The sequence below is a fragment of the Crocodylus porosus genome, unplaced genomic scaffold, assembly GCF_001723895.1.
Source record: "Crocodylus porosus isolate Cpor-Errol unplaced genomic scaffold, CroPor_comp1, whole genome shotgun sequence".
In the NCBI taxonomy this organism is placed as follows: Eukaryota; Metazoa; Chordata; order Crocodylia; family Crocodylidae; genus Crocodylus; species Crocodylus porosus.
Window position 1 is genome coordinate 1,682,755 of NW_017728947.1, and position 8,926 is coordinate 1,691,680.

Below are 8,926 nucleotides of genomic sequence, written 5' to 3' on the forward strand. Positions count from 1 at the left end.
TCTCAGATGAGTGGCGGCGGCAGCAGCAGCAGCAGCAAGAGCCACCAGATGAACCACTAGATGAGGCACACAGAGGCAGGAGCCACCCTTCCTTCCCCTCTCGCCCCACGGATGGGCCGTGGCTCCATCCCATGCCTACCTCACCCTGGCTGGGCAGTGCTTACTTCAGCCCCACTCCCTCAAATCGGGGGGAGGGCATTGATCTGTCCCCCCATGCCCCTTTCTTCCCCCTCCCCTCCACAACAACAGGCTTACCAGCTGTACGCATCATCTTCACACAGCCGGGCTGTGCTCCTCGCAGCCTGCATGCTGCGCTCTGGCTGCATGCACACACAGGCATTTATCGGCAAAATACTGGCCAGTTCAGGCCAATTTCTGATATAGTCAATTTTCATTATATCGGTGCCAATCTAATATCTGACCAATGTATCAGTGCACCTCTACTTTCTAGCCAGAGAGCTGGTCATCTCCAATATCCACATACTTCAGTTCTTCACTCCCCCAACCAAGGTACCACACCTAGAAGTCTTCTCTTCTCCAGGCTGCTCACAATCATATAAAACACCAACTGCCCCACCCGCTGTATCAATGTAACATTTACATCATTACTTCAAGCCCTGCACAGCTACTCTCAGCCTACATTCCAATATTGTTCCATCACATCTACCTGCTTTTTAAGATACCAGCAATGTTAGACTTCAACATTCCCGTGCTACACTGTCGAAGCTACACCTATCTAATTCACTTCATGCAATAAGTATCATATGAATGATAAATATAAGTTCCAATGGCCATAGCAGAAGTGCTCATGTCGTGGCCCTGCTGGATTCTAACAAATCTGCAATTCTGCTAAATACCCATCACAAACAATCTCAGAAAGAACAGGAGAAGTTCCATGTGTAGCTTGTTTACATGCATAAATGTTTTAAATGAATGGCAGACAAGGTTCTTTAGCTAAATCCAGTATATTTATTAAACCAACTCAAATAGCTGGAAACATTCTTTGCAAGCTTTCAGGACAGGTACAAATAGCCTTCATCAGGCTGAGGAAGTGTATGCAGATGGCCTGTGCTCTTCCTAGATGGAGTGGTAAAGCAGCCAGAGGGCAGCACATATCCAAGGAAGTCAGTCAGTTAAAATTGAGGTGGTCAGTAGGTGCGACACAGGTGGGGGGAGAATGAATGTAGTTGTAGTCAATGTATAGGGGTAGGGGGGAGGGGTGAAGGAATGAGCATAGCTGGTTAAAAATGGAGGGTTTAATGTAGGGAGTCAGATGTTAGGCAGGTTATAAAGGTGTCATAAATCCAATGTCTACCCATGGGTGCTGGATAAAAGCTTTGTTATCCAGCACCCATGGGGAAAATCGGGGGTGCCGAGTAATAAAATATGCCGGTTACCCGGGAGGCCACCTCTCCTGCCATGTCCAGTGTGCCACCATCCCTCCCACCACAAGGGACAGGGAGGGGGGCAAAAGGGAAAAAGAACTGTTATTGTGCGGGCTCGGCAGCATAGGCTGCTTTGTCCCAGGCCATAGGGGCTTGGCAAAACTGGAAGTGCCACAGTCGGCACTTCCAGTTTTGCCTTTACCTTACAAGCCGGCATGCCGGCTTGTAAAGTGCTGGATAACACGACTTTTACTGCATTTAGTCCATGATTTTTTGTATCCAGTACATTAAATGAACAATTATTCCATTGTTACAGAGTCGACTGAGACTACAGACTACAAAACACCTTTCAAAGCGTCTCTCAAGGGTATGTTTTTGCTCTCTCTCTAGCACCTTTGATCTGAAGTTTTTGAAATAAGGAGTATATTATAAAGGAAAATATATAGACTATAAGGAATACAATGCAAGGAAAAACTTCTTCATGGTTTGTGCAACCAGACTCTGGAATAAACCAGTAGAGGTGGTGCAGGCACCTACCCTGGAGATCTTCAAAAAGGAGAGTGGATGCACACCTTGCTGGGGTGATTTGACCCCAGCTGTCTTTTCCTGGCCAGAGCAGGGGGCTGGACCCAATGATTTCACAAGGTCCCTTCCAGCCCTAAACTTCTCTGAATCTGTCAGTCCCAGAGGGTCAGCAGACCACACGTATAACCGTACCTGAGCTCTAACACCTTCTAGCAGTGTCCTTGTAACTATCCCAACATCTACTAATTGTTTAAATCTTCTTATGCCATTTGTAAATGGAATTCTCACATTAATATAATCTGTCTGAAATTAATATAATGTAATCAAGACAGACGCTACAGGTATTCTACACCTGGTATCCAGCTGTATTTGTCCCCTTATATACTAGGCAGTAGTCATATATGATGCAATATTTTTCAAACCTATTCAGAAGTGACAAGTTTTGACTTAGAGTATATATATTGAAACCAAATCTCCTTGAACACCCCTTTGGAAAATAACTTTCATTTGCCCTAAGAGAGAGGACCGTTAGCAGCATCAAACTTAGCATGGAGAGCCTGGGATCCTCCTTTGTCTCCTCTACATCTATGCCCTCTCCCTCAAGTACTAACACGCAGACAGCAAGCTAGTTCTCAATAAGCTGCACTGTATTAAGAACCCAAATATTTTTTTTCAAGTTTCAATCATGTAGAAGTCAGAACATGTCTCTACATCAATTACACTGCCCAGCAAGATGCAATTAAAAAGAAAACAGCAGCATTATCAGATGTCAGGCAGACATGAGTGGCATTCTGTGGCAGCATGGGTACCCAGCTAGGAGTACAGGAAGAGATTTAGAACCCAAGAATAGTGGCAAAAACCAATCCAGGCATTTATAATTAAGAAAATAAAGATTTACATTTAGGGACCAATTCATACCATTTTAAAGGATGACGTAAAGGTATCAGGCTTACAAGAGAAAGTTAGAACAAACCAGCCTGTTTAAAGCATGTAGGTTTGGGATTAAGGGCAGAAAAAGAAAGAAGAGTGCTATGTACTTAATAAATGCTCCCTAAATAAAAAGGCCTAAAAATAAAACTAGCTCCCCTCATTTTCAAGGCTAATAGTAGCCCCAAACCTGGTTAAAAACTTTCAAGATGAAGGGGACTAGTCAATTTTAGGGCTGCCAATACTATGACTGTTCAGAAACAGTGTTCAGAGTGCTGCAGTATTGGCAGCCCTGGAAAGGGATGACTAGCTCCCACCCACAAGGCTTCTAATAGCTGCTGTGTGACACCTGCTTCAGCTTAAATGCCACTGGCACAGCTGAACAGAGTGCAATTAGCATGCAATTAAACAGAGTACAATGCAATTATAGAAGAGACATTGAGGGTGAAAGACATTATGCACTTAAGCAGTAGGTAACAGATAAGGACTGGCATCATGTTTTACAGTTCAGTAAATTAAGCAGTTATGACAGGCATATATGGATTATATTATAATGCACAATGGCAGTCCAACTTAAGTCCCCCAAGGGCCACACCACAGACATGTCTTTAAGCCATGTAGAAACTACCACGCCCAAACTGCTCCCCACTCCTGGGGTCACTCCCCGCTCTGCTGCACTATGCAGGCACAATGCCACCTCACTCCCAGCCCCACCTGCAACATGCATCCTCATGGGGACCCCTCAGTACACGTGCAAGGCGCAAACTCCAGCCTGCTCCACATGAGGCCAAGACTCACCTTCAGCTCTCCACGCTGTGCCACTCTGTCCCACCCCCTGGGGTGAGGGTAGGAAATAGCAGCCAGAAGGTGGAGGGGGAGCCCAGAGGCTCTAGCTGCTCATGCAGCCCAAGTGACAGGGAGGAACAGCAAAGGGTGAAAGCTGAGAGCTGCAACTCAATCCCTCACAGGCAGCAGGTGGACCACAGGCTGTCAACTTGTCAGACGCAATGTAACTTCCACTGATATAATTAAATGGATATCAGAACAAAAAGTGACCAAATGAAATGTAGGCAGCAAGGGGAAGAGGACCTTTTTGGCAGTCATGCCATAAGGTAAGCCCCGCACCCTCCCCAGCTATCACCCTGATACCCTTCACTTGCCAGATCTTCTGCTCTACTTTCTGCTCCCTGCTGCCCGTCTGGTCCCTGATCTGCCATATGCACCTGTGCCACTTGACACACATGTTGTAGGTTCACCACCTTGCCCTGACTTATTCCTAGGCAGAAATTACCAGACAGAAAGAAAATGGGAAAAAACCCAATACAAAATGGAGATGTGTTTTTCAACCATGCTTTAAAATAATTATACGAGAGTGCCTGCGATCAGGAAAGTGCTTACCCTTGAGCTGAAAGAAAAGGACACCTGCTGAGTTTAGTTTGAAAAAGGTTATTTCGAAAAGCAAACAACTGGAAGATAGGTAAGAGTCTGGGACCTAACCAGAGCGCCAAAACACTGCCACAAAACCTTTACAATGCAAGCTTGCCAGTCTAGGTTTCCTGTAACAGCATGAGAAAATGTTATGTGAATTCAAGTTTCCTTTTCTGGTGAACTTAGCCAGCAAGTCACCTCAGCCAGGACACACACAATTTTAAACTGGGGGCACACACATACATTACTGTGCTTACCTCCTTGCAGGAAATGACTTTAGTTGTCAAAGGAAAGTCTTGGGGTGCTATTGCAATAGCAATGGCGTAATTAATAACATGTAATCCACTCCTGCCAGACTCCAGGAACTACAGAAACACAGCCTGGAGCTAGTTATAGAACACCTTAACTATGAATCTCTCTTAACCTGTAAATGAGTATGACTGGCTTGGGCCATAGCTGCAAATGTATGGAAATGTAAGGATAGAGAATGAAGAAATCTTGCCTCCAGTGACACTAAGTATACAAATATTTTTGTATGCTCCAACTCTTAAGAAAGCACAGGTAGGTAATGCCCTAGCATTCATAAGTGAGTGGACCTTTTCTGGTCAATATAAAAATGGAAGTAGGGGCAGAGGAAGAAGCATCCTCATTTGATGACAATTGAAGTAGTCATTATTTAAATTGTTTGTAATTGGTTCTCTCTTCTAAGCAAGGAGCTAACTTTTTTTTTGACCTTCTATCTCCTTTTTGAACCTCAGGAAGAACACACACCAACTGCAGATGGTTCCTCAGCCTGACAAAGGGCAGTTATACCCAAAAGCTTGCAAAGATGAATTTTTCCAACTATTTGAGTTGGTCTAAGAAAAAGATATCAGATTTACCCAAAGAACCTCATCTGTCCATGTCCCTAGACCAACACAGCTATAACCTCTACTTTTCAACCTCTTGACACTTTGCCAGGCTTCTTTCTGGCATAGCAATGTGTATGATATATTTGTTTTACTAGATGCCGATACAATTCTCAAACACCAAACTTCTCAGCAAGGTCAACAAAACAATCTTGACATTCAGAGGCATGGTACTCTTGGAGGTCTGATCCAGCAAATGTTCAAAATTAATGCAGAACTGTATTACATGCAGTTTTAAACCTCCTTTCAGAACTATACAAAATGTAGATTGTGACAATATAAGACTGCAAATAGTTTGTAAAAAAACTGACTTTTCTAGTTCCTTCGGTTTTAGAGATAAACTTGCAGTGGAACTGCTCTAATCAGACACTTATCATAACTGAGATTTTTTTGTGGTATCCTGTTTAATAGTCTTTTAATGTTCCAAAATGATCACTCATACATAGATCAATTTACCTTTCTCCTCCCACTCCCTCAATGCAGTTAATGTTTGAATATTATTCTTCGTCCCTTAACTGTTTGGTAAGAACAAGAGAAACTACACAGGAAAAAAAAAAAAAATCAGTTATTCCTGTCCTCTTTCATTCTAATTTAATGAGAGAGTTAGTTTTTGAAATTGAATGCCACTCAGCTCACAGAAGTCATGGAGGGGTAGTTCAAGTCCAATGTGGGGTGCCTTGAGTCCAAAAAGGTTGACAACTATTCTCCTACACAGAGCTTAAATGACAAACAGATGGAAGTGCCTATTGCAATACATGACATTTACTTAAATCTAAGACAACCCAGAATTGCCAATAACTGGATTCTATACATGAAAAAATTATAAATTTGCTATAGTATTCCACACATAGAATCTAATTATTGGAGGATATGCATCTCTCTGTAGCACCTGCCCTCCCTGCAGCGGTGCGGGGGGAGGATCAAGCAGTTTACCATCTGGTTGTACCTGCCCCCCACCACAGCCTTTGCTCCTCTCCTCACTCTTATTCTTGCCCTGCACTGCCAGGCTCCATCCCTATTCTAGCCTGGGGCATGGACCCAGCTCAGATCCTGTATAAGCGGTGCAAGCAGCACAAGGCTGGGCTGGGGTTGTGCTCAGTGCCCCAGGCTGTAGCATGTGTGGAGCCTGCTGGTGTGGCGCAAAGGTGAAAGGACAGGGGAGGAAAGGGGTATGTGGGGGTGGAAATGAAGAGGAAAAGATGAGGAGGGAAGATGGTGGGGTGAGCAGAAGCAGCAGCTGCAGCTGTAACCCTGACCCCAAGAAAGGACTGGAGCCCAAGCCACAGCAGGCACCTACCCCCCCCACCACCCTCATACTTGATACCAAGATGAGGGACTCCCCCTCCATCCCATGCATGTGAAACTGGGGGGGGCGGGGAACCCTGTCTTAGGACTGAGTAAGTATGATATTACAGTGCTTACCTCCTTGTAGAGGGCCACATCAGTCAAGTTTCTGCCTGCAGCAAACTTTTCATCTAAAACTTCAGCTTTAATGCAGCTTGAGAAGGACTAGAAGCTGAGACCCTCAAACCAAACCCAGCACTCAGGTATGGATATTGCATGCCACTGCAGTAACCAAGCAACATCCAATATCACACCTCAGCCTTTGTCTATTTTCACAGCTCCACCAACTACATAGAACGGACTTCAGAGACTTTAACTGAAGTAGCTATGCAGCTAGAAAGTTCATTCCACTTAAATCCAAGCTAAACTTGGTCTATGCTGGTTAAGTTTAACTGAATTTAAAAACATCTAGACAAGATAAAGGAAAAAACCCCCACAAAACAGTATTACGTGTTGCTAATAAATACAATTCTGGATATGGACAAGGCCTCAAAGGTTAGTTATGCCCCAAGGAAATGGTAATTAAAAAAAAAAAAAAAAATTACCTAGTTCCCAAACACTCAAAGACTACCTCAGCTCTGAAGGCGAAAGCAGGTTCCAGCCACTATCCTAGAAGCCCCTCAGTCTCAAGTTGTAGTAAGGGAGTTTAGATTAGATATTACAAAAAACTCTCACTAGAAGGGTAATCAAGCACTAGACCAGGTTACCCAGAGACAGTGTGGAATCTCATCCCTAGAGGTTTTTAAGACCTGCAGGGGCAAAAGCCTTATCTGGGATGATCTAGTTGGGGATGGTCCTGCTTTGAACACAGGGTTGGACTAGATGTGACCTCCTAAAGTCCCTTCCGCCCTGGATCTTCTAGGATTCTACCATACCCCTGCTACAGGACAATCCGACCAGCCAGACCAGCAGACCAGACACTAAAAGCATGCTGTTAGTACAGTTCTTATCTTATTAAAAGAAAGTAAGGTGGGGGTGGGGAATCACAGCTAGTGACTGGGATTGCTTCTTTACAAAAAAATAGAAACATTCCACACACACAAAATCCAGTTACTTTGCCTAGCACAAGCAATGCTGTTTCTTTCATTTGGGTCTTCCCCTGTGTGGCAGAAAGGGAGATTTGTTTCTAATGCTACTGAGAAGGGACCTTATTTCCAAAACCATCTGATATTCAGGAACCACTGGTTTCATTTCTACTCCGGCATCTAACAGGTCTCCAAGACATCACAGGGATGTTAAGAAAGTGGGGTGGGAAGAGACCTCACATCACAGCCTTGCAACCAAACATTTACAGGAGCATGCATTTCACTGAAGCCCAACTACAAACTGAAGTTTAAACAAGTCAAATGGGGAAGAGATGGGGTGGGAGAGGAGTGGGGGGGAGGGAGGTGGAAATGCATGTGCGCATTCACGGGGTTACACCCTGTGGGTTTTTGTTTGGGGGCTCCCCCTCCCACAAGTAAATGTTAAGTGCTTGATTCTCTGTTGAATGGTTGTCCATACAGGCATGCACCTTGAACATAGGAGCCCCTTGCAGTACCCAGAGAATACAGAATCACAGACAATTCAATTCATAGACTGTAAAGCTGGAAGGGACCTTGGAAGATCACCAGGTCCAGCCCCCTGCACCAGGCAGCAAAGATAACTGGGGGTCTGGTGAAGACAGCAAGGTGACTGTTTAGTCTCCTTTTAAAGATTTCCAGGTTAGGCGATTGCACCACCTCTGGAGGAAGCTTATTCCACAGGGCTGGAAATGACCTCAAGAAGTCATCCACTGTCGTTTCTCAATCCGTGGGTCATGACACAAAAGTGGGTTGCAAGGAATATATGAAAGGGTTGCAAACAAACTTAAAAAAAAAAAAAAAAGGATTGGACTTCAAAACTGGATTCTCTCTTAAGAGGAGAAAAACGTGGGAAACGGTAGCTTCCCCCTTGCAGGCTAGCAGAGCTCCAGCCTACCAGGGGTTGCTTGGCCTACCCTCCAATGCCCCGCACCCTGGGGGGCCAGGGGCTGGGGATCGGTCATCAATATTTACAAGTGGGTCCCGGTCCAAAAATAAAGGTCGAGAACCACTGATCTAATCCTCTAGTCTAGGACCGGCTGCCCGGTGATCTTGCTGGGGTCGCCTGACCCCACCTGTCAGTTCTCCTGCCTGGTGCAGGGGGCTGCACCCCGTGATCTTCGGAGGTCCCTTCCAGCCGATGAATCCCAGCCAAGGCCTGTCCCCGTCCAGGGGCTACTGCCAGATGTCAACCCCCGCAAAGAGAAAGAAAAAGAGACACCTGCTTTCCCCTCAAGCCGCTCCTGAGACAGCAGCAGGCAAGAAGCAGGATCCGCAGGGACCCGGTCAGCCCCCCCACGCCGACCCCGGGCACGTGGAGGCTGCGGAGCGGCTGCGCGGGCGGGCG

General features: G+C 45.4%; 1 protein-coding gene across 1 annotated transcript in view; it reads right to left on the minus strand.

The window, feature by feature from the left end:
* Window positions 1–8,880, minus strand: part of CHID1 (chitinase domain containing 1) — a 278,107-nt gene extending 269,227 nt beyond the window's left edge. The window contains exon 1 of the mRNA XM_019550998.1: window positions 8,801–8,880. The gene's annotated coding sequence lies outside the window, so the exon portion shown is untranslated. The remainder of the gene's footprint in view (window positions 1–8,800) is intronic.
* Between the last annotated feature and the right edge of the window lie 46 nt (window positions 8,881–8,926).